At 44.7% G+C, this 20,012-nt stretch overlaps 1 protein-coding gene across 1 annotated transcript in view; it reads right to left on the reverse strand.

Annotated features, from left to right (window-relative positions):
• TNIK (TRAF2 and NCK interacting kinase) overlaps positions 1-20,012 on the reverse strand; it is a 443,318-nt gene that overhangs the window by 129,153 nt on the left and 294,153 nt on the right. The window lies entirely within an intron of this gene.

The following is a 20,012-nucleotide window of genomic DNA, read 5'->3' on the forward strand; positions in this document are numbered from 1 at the left end:
TTATTTTCATTTTTCCAACCAAAAAAATAACATTGAAAGTTGAGGAAACTCTTCACGTCCTATGTGATTTTTAAAATGTATGCTGATAGATGGTCTAGACATCATTAAAAATACCTTTGTGTTTTTCCCTCACACTTGAACTCTTCTGTCCTACAAAAACAGGCTCACTCCCTGCCAGGAAGAGCCCCTGCTCTCTAAGTAGTCCCAAGTCAGGGCACTCTAAGCGCACACTGTTTGTGTTATTAGTTTGTAAATGGCACAGTAAGCTGTCAGAGTAAGGACTATCTGTTTTTAATTAACTTCAGCAAATGTTCCCAGGAGGTTGGGCACATCAAATAAATTCAATAAACAATAAACCTTAATTTAGCACCTTTCATCTAAAAAGCTCCAAGCTCTCTATAAATATAAACTCATTACAGTGCTCAGCAACTTCATAAAACAGGCAGAAAACAGATATCCCCTTCACACAACAGGGATGGATGCAGCCTGGAAGAGGAAAAGCAAACCTGCGTTCCAGCTCTGATGGCCATTTCCTAGCTTACAAAGGGGTCATCCATTTTCATATGTTTCCTTCCTCTTCACCAACAGTCACCTAACTAGGCACTTACTGGCCCTCTTATATTACCTGGGGAGAATTCAGAATAACCACCTACCAATCTATGACTTGACAGTAGAGACAAAACTGAAACTGTGTCTTCATGGAACCTCATTGATGGGGTCGGTTTTGGCAAAATAAACATTCCCAACATCAGCATCAGATCATAAGATCCCCAAACAGCCTCCCCAGGTGACAAAACCTCCAGGGCCAAAGCTGCCTTCTTTTTTCCAGCATCTCTAGTACCTAGTGCAGTTAATACAATGACTGGCAAAAATAGAAACTCAACCCCCTAAATCATGAAATGGGCTCAATGCATGAGTCTCTAATGCTTCTGTAGCTTGTTGCCTTGTGACCACCCTCAAGGGGCAGGGAGCCCCTCTTCTCCAAAAGACTAAAGGAAATGGAGAGAATTACAAGGCACTTTCTAAGGAAATTTGGAAAATGACCACAATAGACTATGGTCCAACCTGATAAGAATTGCGAAACTATCATCTACGACAGCAAGGAAGTTATCAGAGACCACAGACCATGTCACAAGAGGACTCAGGGGCCAACTTGAAGAAGTTCCCATTGGTTAGAGATGGGTAATTTCAGCATCCATAAGAATAATAATGCCAATGTCTTGAACAACATTTAATGGGTTTCATGAAATTACTTCATACAGATATTCCTTCGCCTGGCAGTACTAGACACAAATAAGGAGGCAACCAACCTCTTATTTCAAAGCTGAAAAATAAAGGAAAGGAGTCACGTGTTTTTTTCGACCTTACTTATATAAACGTTATTCCCAGGTGTCTGAATAACAACAGAGGGAAAGCTTATCCTTAGGAAGAAACACAAAGCGTATTCCCCCTTATAAGTGGACAAGGAACATACAATTCAATTATCACGTTTCGCAACCCCATGACAACAACCAATGTGGAATGGCTACGAACATCATGAAACAGAAAACAGCCAGATATGATTTGCCTCATGATGGAAAAACATAACATCACTTGAAACACAGTCTGGCCCCAAAGAGAAAACAGAAAACAAAACCCCGAATTGAATCCATTCTGTAGATTCAACTACCAATTTACAGGAAATTCAGAAAGAAGACTGAGGAACATATTAAATCCCGAAGGTAAAATCAGCAAAATCCAACTCAGGAACTCAACAGGGCAAACAGTCTGTTTCTGCAATACCTAAAACGCAAGGGGGTGAAGAGAGTGGAGGCCTACACACTTAGAGATATACAGTGAGGCCTACAAACCAACTACAGTGCATGCGTCTCACTCCGATATTACGTTTCTTACATTAACGAAAGATCATCAAACATTTTCTTTTAAAAAAATACAACTTGTAATAAAATCTTGGTATTAATGCTACTAAGAAAATGTGGTCAATATATATATATTTATATTATATAGTGGCATTATGATTATGCCCCCAAAGCTCTTATCTTTAGGAGAAACATAGTGAGATATTTATAATCAAAGTGATAAGTTATAAGTTAGTAGATAACTTCAAAATCATCCCGGCAAAGGAAAAGTACATGACAGTGTAGCTGAGGCAGGTCCGGCCATTCATTTGTGGTTGTTGGGGCTTATGTAGGGCACACGTGTCCGGGCACTGCTCTGTCTGCTGTTGTGGAGTCTTCTTGTCAAGTTAATGAGCATCCTATCATGTGGCAAACCACGGTTCTGTGCCAGCAGGAGGGACAAAAGAAACATCCTTTGGTAGAAAGACAAGAATATGGGAGATCAAACCATGCTTTTGTCCCTCCTTCCAATCCTATTTAGAGAAAAGCAGTGGCCAGGCCTTTTACAAATACATCTCCTGCTCTGATAAGCTGGAGATCCGAGAAAATGTCCCATCACAGCTCTGTTAGGCTACACAATTACAGTTCCAAAGGAAAGCAGTGGAAACCCAGTGACTCCAGACTTTTAAAATTAGATTGGACCACAGACTTTCCAATATTCAGGAGGAAACAGTCCTACTCTAGCACTAATGTCCGTGATTTCTATAATTTGCGGCTCCATTCAGCTCCAGCTGAAGGCTGCTACATTCTTTTCATCTCACGATGGAACAAAATGATTGTTGAATTATGTAATGGGATTTTAAAAAGAAAGAAAGAAACATAAAGAAAGGAGCTGGCGTTTGCCAGCAATCAGTTCCTGCAGCCACACAACAACACTGGTAATTACTGCCACCACGCAGCAGGGACCTTCCCTCGCCACAGGTAACCTTGTCACATTCATAAACAGACACAGGGCCCAACATGCCACCCAGCAGTGATAAGTCAATGACTTTCCATCTCACAGGTAAGGAATAGTGGATCATTAATACAAAGTTGTCAAGGACTTGGTTTACAGGGGGGCAGTCATGCTTGCTCACATCTACGGAGAATTTACCAGGTGCCTGGCACTGGGCTCAGTGGCTTCCAATGGCTGTTTTGTCCATTTGTCCTTCTGTTCATTTCCCTTGCCATAATCATTGGCAATTGAGCTTACTTATGGTCTGCAGCTTCATCTGTTGGATGTGCTCATGAAGTAAAAAGAACGGAGTTGAAAAAGGGTGCCCTCCCAATGACTAATCATGGGTCTGTTCTCTAACCACCCCAGGCTGGGTAGCAGCAACTCTTTGCTATAGTTGACAGGCACCATGGAGTTGAATTTAGATTCATAGCAAACCATGTGACAGAGTAGTGCTGCCCCAGAGCTGGTTTCAGGTTACACACAGCTTGTTTTAGGCCATGTACTTTACAGACCACCACTCATGCACGTGCCATTTGGTCCTTCCTACCAAGGAGCTTGTGCGTAGCTGTGATGCTGGGAGTTATGCTAATAGTGCTTCCCATACCAGGTGGGTTAACCAAGGTGGACAGGGCTCAGGGGAGTTTTCAGAGTGAGATAGGATAGCACAGAAAACCCTGGTGATCTACTGCTAAATCAACTGGCTCGTGAAGGCCTTCGGGATAGGTGTGGGACATGCCGCAGTCCAAGGAGGAGCTCCTCAGATGGGAGAGCGTTCAAAACACACCGGGGCTGAGGGGCTTCTTCAAAGAAGAGGCAACCTTAATGATGCGGACGGAGCAGCTTTCGGGATCTCCATCTGCTGAGGCGGCGTGACTTGAAATGAAGAGTCAGCGGTGTAAGATTCACCAGTAGTCCGAACATGGGATGTATAAAATATGAATCTAAGGACACCTGGATCTTGTCAAAAATGAAACGAAATGTATAGAAACCAGCATCTCAGGCGTGAGCAAGGTGAAAACGGATCGGTACGGGCCCCTGGGAATCACACATGATTTACTATGGTGGGATGACGGATTCAAGAAGAATGCCCTGCAGGTATCGTCAAAAAGAACAACCCAAGATCTAGCCTGTAGTCCAACGCCATCAGCGATCGGACAATCCCCACATGCCTACAAGGTACACCACTTACAAGGCTATGATTCCAGTTTATGTACAGACTACTAATGCCCAAGAGAAGACAGGGAAAACTTTAATGTCAGCATTCTGAAAGTGATCAGACACGCCATCAGGATGTGTTGATAACTACCGGTGATTGGAATGTGAAAGTTGAAAATAAAGAATTAGTACTTGGAAAATAGGGTCTTGGCAGTAGAAACTTTGCCAGAGATCGCATGGTAGAATTTTTCAAGACAAATCATTTATTCATTGAAAATACTCTTTTTTAAAAAAAAACAACAACAAGGAAAATAGCAACTACATAGGCAGACCCTGATGCAAGGACAAAGGTATCAGAAATAAGTGTATGTGTGGAAAGAGATGATGATGAAGTTCAATACTGACATAAAACCAGGCCAGGCCATCAATCGATTACATGCAAATTCAAATTGAAGCTGAACAAAATGAAAATAAACCCACAAGAGCCAAAGAATGACCTTGAGTATGTCCCACCCAAATTTAGAGGTCATTTCACGAATAAATCTGATACACTGCACACTCACTAGTGTTTGAAGACGTGATGCATTATGGGATGACATCAATGGAATTGCCCAAGAAGAAAATGAAGGTTAACAATATAAAAAAAAAAGGAAAGAAAGAAAAGATGAAAGGAGATTATTTAGAAGAGATTCGGAAACGTGTTCTTGAACACAAGCAGCTAACAGAATGGGAGAAATGATGACGTAAAAGAGCCGAACAGGACATATCGAGAGTCAGCTTGAAAAGACAAATGCTACGATGAAATGTGCAAAGACAGCAATCAGAGAACCAAAGGGAAGAGCACCCTTGGCAGTTCTCAAGCGGAAAGAATTGCCTGAGGTGTAATACGGCAGGGTTGCATAGGCAAGACACGGAACGATGCAGAAAGCATCTAAAGACGATAGGTGGAGACATGAGTCATGGTTCACCAAATGAGTGGTTGTGGTCCAACCGTTTCAGGAGGTGGCTTATTGAAGGAAGACGTCCAAGTTGCACTCAAAGCCTTGATGCAAAACAGGGCTCCTGGAATTCATGGGATACCAACCAGGATGTTTCAACAAATGGAGCTAATGCTGGAAGTACTCACTCATCTCTGCCAACAAACTTGAAGCCAGCTACTTGATAGACTGGCTGAAGGAGAACCATGTTTATGCCGATTCCAAAGAAAGAGAAGCCAACAGGATAAGGAAATTACCGAACACTATCATTAACATCACACACAAAGAAAGCTTTGCTGAAGATAACTTTAAAATGGTGCAAGCCGCACATCAACAATGAGATACAGAAATTTAAAGCAGATCCAGAAGAGGGCGTGGAAAGAGGGATTGCACTGGTGACATCAGATGGATATTGGCCCAAAGCAGACATTTAACTATGTTCTACTGATTATACAAAAGCATTTGACTGTGTGGATCATAACAAACAATGGATAATATTGTGAGAAATGGGAATTCCAGAATACTGAATTGTGCTCCAGGAGCCCTGGTGACACAGGGTTAACATTGGGTGGCGAATTACAAGGCTAGCAATTTAAATCCACTAGCCACTCCATGGGATAAAGAAGACACTGTCTGCTCCCCTGGAGATTGAAGATTTGTAGTTTCATAAACCCCAAGGGGCAGTGCTACTCTGTCCTATAGGGCTGCTCGGAATGAGACCGGACTGGACAGCAGTGGCTACCTGTGCTCATGTGGAACCTGTACACACAGCTATGGGATGCCTCATGGCTTACAATCAGGAAAAGTGAACATCAGGGTTATAGCCTTTCACCAAGAAGGCGAATCTTAGGTCCACCTGTATGGTGAGCAAATCATTTGGGGAGCTGGGCTCTAGGTGGAAGAGCATGTATCGGGATGAAAGGAAAGCTCATTAACTACCTATGTGATATGCAAATGAGGCAAGCTTCCTGCTGAAAGTGAAGATCATTTGAAGTACTTACTGATGAAGATCAAAGACTACAGTCTTCAGTATGGATTATACCTCAATGTGCAAACAAACAAACAAAACTCTTCATTAACTGAAATAAAAAATGTCACAAGAGCAATTGAAGTTGTTAAGGGCGTCATTTTACCTGGCTCTATAATCTACACCCATGGAAGGAGCAATCAAGAAACCAAATGATCCCGATCCATCGCAGTAGGCAGATCTGCTGCAAAAGACTTCTTTCAGCTGCCTGCCTCAAGTCCTGATGTTTTCAACTGCCTCGTATGCATTCAAGAGCTAGATAATGAATAAGGGAGACTGAAGAATTATTATTACAATGTGGTTGAGGAATATTAAATATGCCCTGGATTTCCAGAAGAATGAACAAATCTGTCTTGAAAGAAGTACAGTCAGAATATCCCTTAGAAGTCAAGATAGTGGGACTCCATACTTTGCATGTGTTCTCAGGAGAGACCAATTCTTGGAGAACTTCACGCTTGGTGACCCAGAATCAATGAACAAGGGAAGGTCCTCGGTGAGATGGACTGTTACAGTGGGTTCATACATGACCATGAGTGGGAGGATGGCTGTGAGCTGAGGAGTGTTTCAGTGGGCTGTACAAAGGGTCACTGTGTTTCAGAGCCAACTTTCAATAATCGTGATGGGAGCATGTCATCAGGTCTGTCTCCCCAGGAGAAAATGGCTAGGCTGAAACCACCAATTTTTAGATTAGCAGCCAGTGTTCAGCCATTGCCCCACGAGGACTTATTGACCACTGTAAACCAGAAGATAAAAACACCCACCCAATAGATGAGACACGACCGTTACTGTGTCTGTAGGTGGAAAGTTCCTTGCATCAAGAATGCTCAACCTATGCTGATTACATGTCCATTCTCTGGTCTGTTGGCAGTGATACCAAAGCCATTAGGAAGCTCTTCCATCTGGGAAGATGGCGTCATTGCCTCCCCAATGGCCTCTTGAGCTGGCTGCTGAAAAGACAGGGCTGAAAGGAGCTTGCAAAGTATACTGGGTACAGGTGTTTCTAAAACCTTCGTTACTGAAAAAGCACCAAGGGCACATTGTACTTTTTCAAGCTCGTGTCACACAGCAAGAAGACACAGGGCGCATTCCAAGGCACTGGGATTTTTAAGTGTGTGTGTGTGTGTGTGTGTGTGTGTGTGTGTGTTTGTGTGTGTGTGTGTGTGAGAGAGAGAGAGAGACTCTCACGCAGTGTCACCTGAACAACTGGGTTAGCGAATGAAATACCGGTGCACTTAATTTGGGAAGCAAGAGGGACGTTATGTTGAAGGTGACTCTGAACTGTACCTGGAGGGGAAGACCCAGGATGATAGGCTCAGGCATGGTGGGACCCCAAGAGGAGGTGACTAGAGGACAGCAGTGTTATACAAGCCAGTTCCTGAGGGACTGCTCCGAGGACTTGGACATGGCTAGTGATTTTCTACCTACCTGAAAAATGCCTACTTTTAAAATATAAAGTGTTCTGGTAGATTTTCGGGTTTGCATGGTTGATTATTCTATATTGTTGTCGGTTGTCTTATATTTTTGAGAAAAACCCATTGCCTTCAAGTTGGCCCCTGACTCCGGGCAAGCCCACCTAGACCACAGTGGAATTGTTTCCAATGGCTGACTTCAAAAAGGGATCACCCAGCCTTTCTTCCAAGGCACCTCTGGGTGGAACTGAACCAATGATTCTTCGGTGGGCAGTCAAGTACATTAGCCGTGTGCACCAAAGCCAAGGAGGATGTTTTCCTCAGACATCAGAAAGAGGGTTTGCTTAGAACATGCCCCAGCGTCTCTGCGTCTGCGGACAACACAGCAGGAAGAGTCCTCGGCTGCGTTCAGCAGTTTGAGAAGCGTCATCCGAGGCAGCCTTGAGCCCGCCGCACACAGGGGCAAAACGCCTCTGTGTTGACTCACCAGAGATGGTCCCTTCTCACTTTCCCTTTCGAACACAAGGAACCGCTGAGAGTTAAGAAACGGGTTGCTTTTCAGAGCCAGCCTATGAGATTCAGGAGGGTTTCCATGGCCTTGAAGGTATATAAGTGCTTACTAGTTCCTGGCTGTAATTTCCTAGACTAAGAAACAAAGTCTTAAGAGGATGCTTTAAGACTGCACATACTAGCCCCGAACAGCCCGAGAGGAGGGCATTCTGCTCAAATGGCACCAGACATTCCAGAGCACGCGATGCCCTCAGGTCCCTTCATATTTTATGGGGAAAGCAGAGACTGGGGAGCAGGGGGAGGAAGAGGAAGGAACAAAAGTGTGTCAAAAACGAACCCAAACTCCGTGCCATGGAGCCATAGCGACTCATAGCGACCCTACTGGGCAAGGCAGACTGTAACTCTTTATGGGAGTAGAAAGCCCTGTCTTTCTGCTTTGGAGCAGCTGGTGGTTTTGAACTGTTGACCTTGCAGTCCGCAGCCCACACGTGTTACCACTATGCCGCCAGGGCTCCTATATGATGGATGAAGACCTGCCTAAAACAAGAGCAGGGTTTACACCAAGAGGAGGATGGGATATTCTAAGGAAAGGATAGAAAGATACACTTCCAAGAGTTTACAACTCTGTAAAGGGACAGACAACTGACCTTGAAGGCCCAGAAACATTGGCGAAGCCCAGGACATTTAATCATATATGGCTTGAAACAGCCACGGGCCTCATGTGCGTTGTTGATGAAGGTGTCAGTACAACCTGCACCAGTGTGTCCGTTTGTCATACCAGAACGGCTTTCATGTTGCTGTGATGCTGACTGGCATTTAACAGACCAGCAGGGTCACCCTGTGGTCTGCAGAGCTTCCAGACTAAGAAATACTAGGAAGAGAAGGTAAGGTGATTGATTTCTGAAAATTATCAACAAACCTTAAGTTTCCCAAGAGCATATACTCTGACTTGTGTGCTTTGGACCCATCAGGAGGAGTCAGTCATTTGAGGAGCTCTTACTTGGTGAGGCAGAGGGCTAGTGGGACTGGAGAAGCTCCTTGGGGAGATGGGGCCATGACGTCGGGGCAACAATGGACTGGGGTGTGTCAGTGCAAGGATGAGTCAGGGCTGCAAAACATCTTGTTCTGTTGTTATTGCGTCATCAGGAGCAGGCAACCGCAATCATCTACCTACCTACCTACCTAAAGAGAGCCCAGTAACTTTATTCAAATGCTGACATGCATGTCAAAAGTATGTTAGGTCTTACTATATAAAGTGTGTTAAGTACAATAACCTATAGGTATAAATTTGTACACATGTATTCTTTTGGTTAACTGACTTAATGGTAAAAGTGCACCTATTGGGAATTTCACATTTGGAAAAGAAATATAGTATTCAATATTCATTTTTAAACCAGCATGCATTTAGAGAGAGAGATTAAAAAAACTTTGGTTATGAAATTATATTTTTAGGTCCGAAATGAGAATGCGAGAACAACAAAATCCAAGTCCTCCCAGAATGAAAAGATGTGTCCCTGGTGTGAAACTTTCCTCAGCTTTGCCAAGAAAGCTCCTGGACAGTGAACAACTTTTATATCCAGAGAACGGCAATGCAGGGCGAATTTAGTGAGCCATCTGTTATTCTTGGCACTCGGGAACAGTCCCACTAGACCTGCTCGAGAGTCTCTCTGTGGAAGTGGCTATCCATCTCAGCATCGCGTGGCCGCAGACAGTGAATGCAGTGCTTCAGACTGGGCAGTGTTTCATTCTGTTGTTCCAACGCGCGATGAGTCAGAACCAACGTAACGGCACCCACCCCCACCAACAACAACAGGAACAGAGAAGTTAGCAGCATCTGGTCTTTAGTATCTGGCACTCAGATTTCACAGCATACATGCAAGATCTTCTGGAAGAAAAATGTTCCGGTAACTAGAAATTTATCTCTCTATCTCTCTCATCTGTCGATTTTAATCATTTTACTGGGGCTTTTACAACTCTTATAACAATCCATACATCCATTGTGTCAAGCACATATGTACATGTGTTGCCATCATCCTTTTCAAACCATAAATCATTACATGTCCATTTCCCCATGGATCCAATCATAGACACGATCCTAGAGAGTATAAGAAGCTTTCCATTTTACATCTCAGAATGTCACATCCAAATAGAAGGATTTGGTGTGGATGAGGGAGCAAGTTAACACACATGAAAAACAGGAAAAGACAAGATTCTGACCTTTTAGAAATTAGGATGAAGCCGCTTGGTAGATGAAAATTTTGAGAAGCATTACATAAATAGGAACATCTACTTTGACTGGAAATTAATCCAGATGAGGAATCAGAAGGGTTACATTGGCCACTGGTAAAATCGCTCGTGACATGACGTACAGTCTTCTTTCAGAAAAGCAGAATGCTGCTTAAGCGTAGCTCAAATGAAATGCATGGGGACAAAAGAAGACAGCATTTCCCATTCATGCTGAAGCACATTCCATCAATTCACAAAGTCAGCTCTAGTAAAGCTGAATTCACGGCCACGTTGCAAGGTATTGAACTGGGTGTAGATTTAGATCCGTATTTGCATCTACGCACATTGCCTTCTACGCTTATGTCACCCAGCGGAGTTGCAGACAGAATCAGCTCGTCACCACTCCCATACATTCGGTCCTCAGTCTTCTCAAAACTCACTACTCACAAATAACAAGGGTCAACACCTTCGCTACACAAGTGACTTAGCCTCTGTGCGTGTTGAAAACCAGTCTTTATTTGTTACACCAACAAACACAGATTCAGACAACCCAACGGAAAACAATGCTTCGCTTCTGATACATGGAACTAAGGAAAGAGAACTTTTAATGAAAAGTTTAATGAAATGTTCAAAAGATTTGGCTATGGGTGGTTGAAGTGATAATGGTATTGTCTACAGCCCCTTCTTTATCTTTGAAATCTTTAAAACAGCAGTTCTCAATCAGTGGGTTGCGACCCCTTTGGGGGTTGAATGACCCTTTCACAGGGGTTGCCAGATTCATAACAGTAGAAAAATGACAGTTATGAAGTAGCAACGAAAATAATTTTATGGTTGGGGGTCACCACAACAAGAGGAACTGTATGAAAGGGTTGCGGCATTAGGAAGGTTGAGAACCACTATCTTAAAACAACCCAAAATGTCGTGGGCATGGTTTTTGCCAAAGTTAAGATGTAAAACAGACTTAAGTTTGTAGCTGTGACCACTGTCACTGAAGGTTTTAGAAAAGCTCACTCATTGGTAGCTGAAGGATGTCAGGGTTTGGTTCATCTTACTGTCTCATTTGCTTCTGAGAACTGAAGGACTCTGGGTGCTTGTTAGGACGATCAGAGATGATCCAGTCTGGGACCCGGGCAGGTAAGGAATCTGAGCTTGTATGGAAGGCGACAGGGAGTGGAGGGGCCCGTAGAACCGACGGGAGTGGGCAGGTCCTCTCTAAACAGCTGTTCAAACGGGCTGCTGCAATTTGGGGTGTCAGGTCCAAATATTTTAAAACAATCTGACTTAGCAAAACTTTTCAGGAAATCTAGACTCCTATGAAACTCTTTGATTCCCCCCCTCCCTCTAATTAAAACCACAACCATGATGTGCACGAAATGAAACATATCTAGCCTGCTGGCTGCCAATGTGCAAACTCCAACCTAGTCCAGGGTCATCAATGTTGATAGCCAAACAAACCAAATGCCGAAGACACTGCCTTCTGCCAAGGCAGTCCTGTCCCTGGATTCCCAGCCAGCTTTCAGCCAACTGCTAGAGGGTTTTCCACCGTCGATTTTCGCCATACAACTGCTGGTGCCATCCCAGTGAGATGCCCCGTTCCCGCCTTGCCCACACAATATTTGAAGTGCTCATGAGAGTCTTGTCTGCTCTAAGAGCTATTCCAGCCCTCTGAGTGATATGGTGGCATCAAACGTGGCATCACAGTGGGTGCATCTAGCTTTCTAATGCCAGAGCAACGAGCCCCTGCAGAAGACATTCTTTTCAGCCCATGAATGGCAGGCAGGAAATGGAGTGAGCTGCGGCAGAACGAGATGGCAATGCCGCGTCGGGCGCTCGCTCGGCTTCCGAGAGATGGGAATCTTTATTGAAAGAGCTCGCTTTTTGATTTCCGGATCAAGCCCTGAGCGGTTGATAAAGGGGCCGCACTTGGCCATTATTAGAAGTAGTTGGATTTCCACAAAGATCGGAGTGTTTATCTCTACAATTAGACTGATAGACTTTGTACAGATTGTAAATCAATCAGACACCTCAAGCAGCACCCGCAGTGGCCAGTGGGATGGATGGGTGTGTATCTCTGCCCTCCAGCGACAGTAAGAGAAAAACCTAGGAAGCACATTACGCCTTCTAAATTCCAGGAGTACACGTTCGAACCAGGTGCTCCTGGTTGCTGGTAGCTATGTCTCCATAAGATAAAGAATCATCTTTTTGTATGTCTGCAATTCTCATAAAAATTCCATTAGCATAAAGACTCCGTCATCTGTGACCTTTACAATTAGCTGATAAAACATCCCCAAAGGCTGAATGCATTTTTCAAAATGTATTTCTTAGCGGTCCAAACAGTCGCAGTACTCGTGAACATGCCTTCCTATGTGGTTTGGAAGTTGGGGACACTGAGGAAGGAAGAGGAAAAGGGCCACGGAAATAAACTTGCTTGAGCACAGGGTTTCAGTCCTGTTTCGAACATCAACTCTACGATGATGGGATATTCCCCTCAAATTTTAGGAGGCCCCACAACATTGCCATGGTTATTACTGAACCAGCTGTGGTTAGTACTCCAGCTTATTAGGCCAGAGGCCTTGGAGTGAGTGAGCAGGTCGACGTTGTTGCTAAGCACCGTGAGGTCTCGCTGGGTCGTGGCAACCCTGTCTGTGCGGCAGAGGAGCGCACGAGCTGGTCTGGAGCATCCCCACAGCCGCGGGGAAGGCTGAGCTCCTGGTTGCAGTCATTTTGCTCACTCGTTTCACAAAGCATCTGCCTCCGACTGCTGACTTTACCAAGGTGACGCCCTTTCCCAGAAACTTGTCTCTCCCAATGGCACGTACAAGTGCGTACGACAAAGTCTGACCTTCTTCAATCCTAAGGGGCAGTCTGGCTGTATTGATTCAATGACTGATTTGTTTGCTCTTGTATGAGGCCATACCATAGCCAATATTCTTACCAATTCTATCATCTGGAGGCATAGATGCTTCTCGCACTCCCTGGTTTACGGTCCAGGTATCGCATGTGCATGCAGCGATAGAGAAAGACCAAGGCTGGATGGAGTCAGGCACATCTTAGTCCCGAAAGTGACACCTTCTCTTTTCACTACATTAAAAAGATTGTTTGCAGATTCGCCCAAAGCAATACGTCATTCGATTTCTTGACTATTGCTTGCATGGACATTGGCTGCAGATCCAAGTAAGAGAGGCGTGACCCCCTCCATTTTTACAACCTCCAAGTTTCCTTCATTGATGATGCCGCGATCTGGGATGTTATGTTCTATAACCAGATTCCCATCAATCATCCCTTCTGGCAATTAGGTTTTCCTAATTTGTTATCAAGTAGGAGTGCAAGCAGACAAAGGAGGGATGGTCTGGTGCCAGTCTTTTAATAGCTCTGCATCTTCATTCCACTGACAAGAGATGCTCCTGGGCCATGGCTGTGGCGGCCCGACTTGGACAAGGGCTGGCATGTCAGGAGGGTTTCCTGGAGGAGGAGCCAGGCAGGTGTGGAAGGCTGAGGACCCACTAGAGCATGGCTCTGCAGAGAACTCTATGTGTCCGAAAGAGTCCATCTGCCCTCTGTCTTCCAAAGGTGGCCGAATGCAGGGCTTGCGACTGGAACACTTTGCTAAGAACACATAGCAGCAGGTAGACGAGCGGACTGGGAAGAAGACGTGGGGCCTGCATTTGGAAAAGCTCAAGCTTGCCAGGCCCATAAAAGTGCCTTTCCTCATGCTCAGGAAGGGGATTGATTTACACTCGTAGCCCCTAACTGGTCTTCTGATGCTATGGATTGAACTGTGTCCCCCCAAAAGACATGCTCAAAATCATCAGGTTTCATACCTCAGGATGCAATCCCATTCAGGAATATGACTCTGTTATGCTAGTGAGATCCTATCAGTGTGTGCCTGGGGGGTTGGGGGGGCGGGTTATGCCATCCTCCTTTGAAATATCAAAGAGATTAGGCCCACAGAAGGAAGCGCACCCAGGGCTGGAAGATGCCTATCACGTGAAGATCCCAGGGGCTGAGGAAGTGAAGCGGAAAGGAGACAAGAGAGAAAGCTTCCTCCAGAGCTGGCCCTCTAAATCCATGCTGTCTCCTCAAACTCAAAGTCACTGCCGCCATCAATTCTGACCCACAGTGACCCAGTAAGACAGAAAGAACTGCCCTGGTGGGTTCCTGAGACTGCCTTTCTCCCATGGAGAGGCTGGTGGTATTGAACAGCTGACCCTGAGGTTAGCAGCTCAACACATACACCACCAGGGCTCCTTGCTAGTCTCCTAACCTGTGGGAAAGTACATTTCTCTCCATTAAAAACATTCACCTGTGGCGACTCTGTGACAGCAAAACCAGATGACCGAGGCAGCCAGCTTCTACCTTGACTCCACCCACTGTGTCCCTGGCTCGGCCACAGAGATCCCCTTTGCTAGATGATGGAGTTGAAAGACTTCTGGGTTCAAACCCGTCTACCACTCTCCCTCCACTTCACAAGAATGAAAGAGGCTATCTTTGCAAGGTCCTGTAAATCCCTCCATGACCTGGACCCAGGCCATGCATCCATCGTCTTCCTCATCTCTCTCTTTCATTCCCTCGGTTCCAGTCCCGCTGGCCCCAGGGTTGTTTCTGAAAAAGACCAGGTCTGCGAAGTCTTTCCTCAAGTTATCGACAAGAGACCTACCCTCACCAACGTTCTATTACTACAACCTCTTCTCCACCACCATCTCCTACTCTACCAGCACTTGCTGAGCTCTCTACATCTCTATAGTTCACTTTCTCATTAGGATTATTGTTTGTGGATGTAAGCTGCGTGAATGTTGGATCAATTTTATTCGCTAGTGTATCCTATGTGACGGAAAGAGTACCTTGCACCTACAGTGCTCGGCACACGTGCACACACACACACACACACACACTTTTTTGGTGAGGGTATGAATGAGTGAATGACTGAGTGAATAAATAAATGAACACATATAGGCTCTGGTTCCCAACATGGGAAGAGCAGCCCAGTGAGCAGCAACTCTTTTCCAGAGTGCAAAACCTCCGGTTAACACCTTGAAGATGCAACAGGCTTGCTGCTTTCTCCAAGTGCCGATCTGAAAACAAACTGCAGGTTTGCTGTTTGTTCAAACAACATCAACAGCAACCAAGGAGGAGCTTCCGGACCGTTCACGGAACATCAGGTCCAGCTACAGGGTCATGTGGTAGGACCCGCACATTCTGGGCCTGCATCAGGTGTGAATGAAGGGGCTTTGAGACCCTGAGGCAGTTCACTGGGTCCATTAGAACCCAGCAAGAGGAATGACAGCTATCCCTTCCAGCTGGGACCATCTCAGGGGGATTAATAAGGGGGACAGGAATTCTTGACGGAGCAGCCCATTTTTCACTTCAACCACGACTGGAAACCAGTACCTAAAGTTTAACAGTGAACCTAACAGAAACACCAATTAAAAACAACAACAAAAACAATGGCCTTAACTGGCCTATCTTGTGAAAAAGCAAAACCAATCTCACTGCTAATGAGTAGATTCTGACACACAGTGACTCTATAGGGCAGGGCCGAGCTGTCCCTGTGAGTTTCTGAGACTGTACCTCTTGATGGCGATAGAAAGCCCTGTCTTTGCACACCCACAGAGCAGCTGGTGGTTTTGAACAGCTAACCTTATGGTTAGCAGCCCAAAGTATAACCACTACACCACTAGGGCTCCTTGTGTCCTGACAGAAATGATATTATAACAATATCTGTGATGGATACAGAACTAATGATGACTAGCTCAGGTGATACACTGGGAGGTGATACCGAAGCCAGAGAATTGCTTTCTTTTAATTTGGAACCACGGCCTCAGATGAAAACCTTTGACAGATCCACTGGACCACAGAACGCAGATCCTTCTCCATTTGTCGCCTGCGACAGCGTAACGCACTACAGGTGTCACCGGTAAGAGGCTCCATCTGCAGCATGCTACAAGTCGTACGGCACACGGACACTTCAAAATGTCTCACCTTCTCATATCCTGCTGAACCTGAACTCTCAAACAGAAATCTTAAAAGTACCTGGAACACCCACTCTTGTACCAATTGCATCACTCAAATTCACAAAACATTTATTTGTTAACATATAGCTATATAGCAATGCACTGAAATACTGGACAGACTTTGGGCCTCTGCTCAAGCCCCCCCTCAATGCAAGGACACTTTATTCTAACAACTTGGCATTCTGTGATGCTCACCCTCCTGGCACAAGCTTTGAAGACAAAATGGGTGCATAAGCAAATGTGGTGAAGAATGCGGGTGGTGCCCAGCTCTCAAAAGACATAGCATCTGGGGTCTTAAAGGCTTGAAGTTAAACAAGTGAGCATCTAGCAGAGAAGGAACAAGCCCACATGGGAGAAGCACACCATCTGTGTGATCATGAAATGTTAACAGAATCAGGTAACAGGCACCAGAACCAGAAGACCCAAAGCAAAAACAAACAAACACATTGTTGAGAATGAGGTGGGTCAGAGCAGAGACCCCAAACCCATCTGTATAAAATAGGAAATCGCTTCACAGAAGGGTCACAAGGAAGGGATGAGTCAACCAGGGCACAGTATAGCACCAATGAAACCCACAACAGTCCTCTGGTTCTTTAAGGCTTCCTCACCCCTCACTGTCATGACCCCAATCCTGCCTTTCAGTTCTGGCTAGACCGGAGCATGTACACTGGGACAGATAATAGCTCACGACACAGAGAATCCATGTCAGATAAAACCCTCAGGAACGGAATGTGGAGTAACGATACCAGGAGGGTAGGGAGAAGGTCGGGGGGAGAGGAGGACATGTGAACCGATCACAATGATGGACGCATGATCCCCCCACCCAGGGGGATGAACGACAGAAAGGTGGTTGAAGAGAGACAGCAGTTGATACAAGATATGAAAACAATAATAATTTATTAAAAAGTCACAAGGGTGGGGGTGGGAGGGGAAAAAGAGGAGCTGATAGCAAGGGCTCTCAAATAGAAAGTGAATGTTTAGAAAATGATGATGGCAACATGTGTACAAATAGGCTTGATACAGCTGATGTGTGGAATGTTATGAGAGCTGTAAGAGTCCCAATAAAATGATTTACAAACAAAACTAAAAAAAGAAAAGGAAGGAATCACAGGTGCAATTCAGGAGTGAGACTTAAGAGGAAGACAAGAAAACAAAGAGGTGACAAATAAGAATGTAAAAATATTCCTTAAACTACTAAAATTACTACCCAAAGACAAATGGCGTCACCACTCTTGGGGTGTTTCATCCCAGACACTCTTCCCATGCATCTATAACATTTCCTTTTCCTTTCCTCAGAAATGAAAATACACGTTATTTAATTACAGCCTCTAAAGAAGACTTTTCTAGAAAAGAAAATTGTCACTATTGATGCCTGTTCATCTGCAAATCCAGATCCGTATCCTTTTGATGGAGTATCTGCTCTTGTTAGGTGTCAGAGACCCAGAGCAACCTTAGGTACAACTCAAAGAAACACCACTTGGCCGGGCCGATTCTCCCAGTTGTTAGCTTGAACCCATTGTCCCAGTCAATGTGTCAGCCCGTGGTTTTGAGCGTCTTCCTCCTTTCCTCGGACTCTCCACTTTCCCAAGCACGATGCCCTTGTCCGGGACCGCGGCCTCCAGACAACATGTCTAAAGGACGGGAGGCAGAGTCATACTGGATTTCCTTTCAAGAAGCACTGACAGGGCCTCTTCCAAGACGGATTTCTTTGGTTCTTCTCGCCATCTGTGGTCATTTCAGTATTCTTCACAAACTTCATAATTCAAATGCACCAAATCTTCTTTGGTCTTGCCAGTCCTATGAGGCAAATGAAAAACCCATGGCTTGGGTTGGACGCACTTAAGTCCTCAAAGTGACGTCCTTGCTCGCTAGTAATTTAAACCGGTCTCGGGCAGCAGATTTGCACAAGGCAACATGTCCTTTGATTTACTGACTGCTGTCTCCGTGAGCATTGACTGTGGACCCAAATGAAATGAAACCTTTGCTAACTGCAGTCTTTTCTCAGGCGATGTCGATGTTTTCTATTGCTGGTTTCTTAACAGTCAGTTGTAATCCATACTGAGGCACTCCAAAGGCTCTTCAATTTTAGGAAGCAAAGTTGGTTCACCTCCATATCACAAGCTGTTAATAAGCCTTCCTCCAACCTGGTGCCTCATTCTTCTTCAATATAATCTAGCTTCCCCGAAAGTGCTTATGTGTCATGCTGCTAAATGCAAGGTCAGCAGTTCAAACTCTTCCAGTCTCGTAAACCCGCAGGGGCAGCTCCACTCAGTCCTATAGGGTCCCTGTGAGTTGGCATCGACTCGATGGCAGGGAGTTTGGTGTTTGGTACACAGATGGAAAAAGAGGAAAGGATACATCTCTCACACACATCTTTCTTGCCATGAAGCCATGCAGTATCCCTTGCTCTGTGTGCAGGCCCTACATCAGTACAATGAAGGGTCTGGAACCCTCATTCTCCAAAATATTATTCCTATGATCCACACAAGCTATTACACTCCACACAAGGTTATGATCCACACAATCAAATGCCTTTGCACCGTCAATAAAATACAAGTAAACATCTTTGTGGCATCTTCTTTTCCGGATAAGACCCATCTGATGTTAGCAATGATATATCATCCTCTGTGCTAAGTCCTCTTCTGAATCCTGGGGATTTCGGGAAGCTGCCTGACTACGTACTGCCACAGCTATTGTTGGATGAGCTTCAGAAAAATTTTACTTGCGTGTGATATTGAGATTGTTTTGATAACTTACAAAATCTACTTGTAACCTTTACCTTAGTGATATTTAAACCACCCTATCTCTGAAAACTACCGAATTCTTTATTTGTCAAACAATAACGGTTTTGATGGAAATTTTTTATTTAGTTTTGAATTTTTAATTATATAAAAATTTAAATTATATAGTCACATCCACCAATATTCTGTTATCTCTGCTGTATATTATCTCTAGAAATTATTATCTCTAGAACATATTATCTCTAGAATAATCATACTTATTTTCTCCGATGACTTTTATACTTTTAATTTTTGCAATTTTTTCAATTATTCTTTTATGAGACCACAACCAACATCTCACTAAAGCTCTTTTAGAATTCATATTAAAATAAGTAAAATCAATGTGATCATACAAAACGAGCTTATTGATCCTGAAGTACATGTGCAGTCATATTTCGGAAGGGTTGAATGGGTGAAAGCGTTCTTAGAAGTTATTTTCCTTTCCAAAGACTGTAGTCCTGACATCCAATGATACAAGAATCTGGTTATTCTTCTGAGCTAACATTATGTCCTGTGGGTCTCTAACTGTGTGCCCTCGCGATGTTTGTCTCCTGAGCTGCGCGGTAGGCATTCCAAGACTTGACGGGAGTAACTTCTACCCAAGTCCATGCTCTTTCAGAAGCTGTCCACCCAGCGGTCATCACCAGGTCTGAAGTTGAGCACAGTGTTTGGCGCATGGCAGACACTTGCCAGTTCAGTGAATCCTGTGTCAGACATTTACTAGCAGCTTGGAAAATGATCAAAATGGTAAGTTAGCTGAGGAGTATGTTCCGCATCATAATCCAGCATCGACATGTGGTTCGACGGACCAAAGGGAGCCTTGAGATGGAAGAGAGCGAGACGTCAACCACAGGCAGCTACTGCAAGAGCCAGGCTTCCACCCAACTGGCCTAGCTCTGGAAGGTCAGGAAATGGGCAAAGAAGGGTTAAGCTGAAGTAACCTATAGAGCAGCATGATGTTCCAGTGGCAGAATCCATGAGGAGAGGAACAAGAACCATCTGGCCAGGTGGGACGCAGACAGGAGAACGTTTTTGGTGTCAGGCATCCTGAGGTTACAGTATGGGCAGGACAGCCAAGTAGA

This window comes from Tenrec ecaudatus, chromosome 4, assembly GCF_050624435.1.
Source record: "Tenrec ecaudatus isolate mTenEca1 chromosome 4, mTenEca1.hap1, whole genome shotgun sequence".
Taxonomy (NCBI): domain Eukaryota; kingdom Metazoa; phylum Chordata; class Mammalia; order Afrosoricida; family Tenrecidae; genus Tenrec; species Tenrec ecaudatus.